The sequence below is a fragment of the Pseudorasbora parva genome, chromosome 6 (genome assembly GCF_024679245.1).
Source record: "Pseudorasbora parva isolate DD20220531a chromosome 6, ASM2467924v1, whole genome shotgun sequence".
NCBI lineage: Eukaryota > Metazoa > Chordata > Actinopteri > Cypriniformes > Gobionidae > Pseudorasbora > Pseudorasbora parva.
In genome coordinates, this window is record NC_090177.1 from 5857513 (window position 1) to 5860054 (window position 2542).

Genomic DNA, 2542 nt, shown 5'->3' on the forward strand with positions numbered 1-2542 from the left:
GATGTTCTTTGGTTTGTATTTGTTTACTTGGTGTCAAAACTTGTCTGGCTCCTGTCTAAGCTCAATTTAAGATTGACCGTCTGCTCTGGGGAGTCTGCTCTGTATTTTCTGCTGCACAAGAGGAGTGATCAACCAGCATTATTCAAATGACCCGGTACGTAATTGGATAGTTCTTCAACCAATCAGACCACAAGAGGCGTGATCAACGAGTATTATTCAAATAACCTTGCACATAATTGGATAATCATTCAACCAATCAGTCCACAAGAGGCTAGCCTAGAAATCTAGACGCACCCTAGCGGTAGCAAATTTAATCTGCCCGCATGTGTCGTCTAGCAACTCTCAATACACTTCTGAGCTGTAAACGCTGAACTCTTGCTGGACCAATCACATTGTGTATAGTTGGTGGGCGGGGCCATAATGACGGCCGAGTTGCGTTTGCGTGCTTCTAGTAAACACAGAAACTGGCGAACGGCGGCGGTCTTTCGAATCAGCTTTGACCGCGACTCTGGAAGACTTGGAGTTAAGCTTTTCTCTGAGAAAAGAACAAAGAACGGCACTGAAGTCATTCTTAAAAAGGGAAGATGTGTTCAGAGTTTAGCCGACCGGATACGGCGAATGTTTAATCAACAAGCTTTGTGTTACCTTCGTTGCTCTGGTTGATGTAGCGCTATCCTATCGCGTGCAGAGGGAGTTTGAAAGACAACCGTTTATCCGCCCCTCGGATTGAGCTGTCAATGGTGAGTTTCCAGACCAAACATCTTGATGTGGGTCTGGCTTGTCAGGCTAACAAGAGGCGTGATCAATGAGCATAATTCAAATGACTACGCAATTGGACAATCTTTCAACTAAGACCACAAGAAGCGTGATAAACGAGCATCAATCCATCCCTTATTCCAGTGTTTCCCAACCACGATCCTGTGCTGCGTTCCACTCCACTTTTAGACACACACTTAGGGTGTACTCACACTAGGCACGGTTGCCATGAACTGGGCCCGAGTACGAATGTCCCCCCTCCCCACTCCCCCGCTGACCTGCACTCACATAGGGTTTCAGCATTCGTGCCGGAGCACGCTTACGTCATTATGGTGCGACGGTTTCGGGTTTCAGCATTCGTGTCGGAGCTTACGTCATTATGGTGCGACGGTTTTGGGATAAACAGAAAGAGCGGCGCTCTCTGAACACAATGGAATCCATCGCTCTGTTTTCTTTGTGGATCATTTTGTGTCGTTTGGTCCACGGTGGTCCACAGCCCTCTCACAGCCTGTTGTTAAACAGATGTGTCGCCTTAGTGGCGCGAAAATGTTCACGTAATCGTGCTGCTCGTATTATGAGGAGGTTTGCAAGGTACCAGCTGAAGTGCAGCTAGGACTTTGCAGCTTTGAATACGGACTCCAGCACGGTTAGCGCTCACACTGCATGCGATCCGCGCTCGAGTCCAACTGAACCGTGCTCTGGCCCACCTCTTCCAAGCGGGCCAGGGCCGGCTAATCGAGCCGCGCCCGGGCACGGTTCGGAGCACTCACACTAGTCAAACGAACCGCGCTTTGGTAGTCAAACGCACTCGGGCACGGTTCAAACTGGCTAGTGTGAGTACACCCTTAAGAACTTCCCTAAGCACTTCCCCTCGGGGGAATCCGCGCCGCCATTTAGTAGATTGTTCCACTTCATGAAGTGAACAAGGGAAGATTATATGGACACCCTCGCTCTCTCGATTTAGACAGAGGGTGCGAGTCTACTTCATACTTACACTTCAGGCAGCTACATATACCACAATGCAACACGATTGTGACGTCACCGCATATTGCGTTTAATTTACCACACCACAAACAACTGATATTTTAATTATTTTTTAAAACATTTAAAACAACCCAAACACACCTATTATATATATATATATATATATATATATATATATATATATATATATATATATATATATATATATATATATATATATATATATATATATATACAGTCTTGTTCAAAATAATAGCAGTACAATGTGACTAACCAGAATAATCAAGGTTTTCATATTTTTTTTATTGCTACGTGACAAGTTACCAGTAGGTTCAGTAGATTCTCAGAAAACAAACAAGACCCAGCATTCATGATATGCACGCTCTTAAGGCTGTGCAATTGGGCAATTAGTTGAAAGGGGTGTGTTCAAAAAAATAGCAGTGTCTACCTTTGACTGTACAAACTCAAAACTATTTTGTACAAACATTTTTTTTTTCTGGGATTTAGCAATCCTGTGAATCACTAAACTAATATTTAGTTGTATGACCCCAGTTTTTTAAAACTGCTTGACATCTGTGTGGCATGCAGTCAACCAACTTGTGGCACCTCTCAGCTGTTATTCCACTCCATGATTCTTTAACAACATTCCACAATTCATTCACATTTCTTGGTTTTGCTTCAGAAACAGCATTTTTGATATCACCCCACAAGTTCTCAATTGGATTAAGGTCTGGAGATTGGGCTGGCCACTCCATAACATTAATTTTGTTGGTTTGGAACCAAGACTTTGCCCGTTTACTAG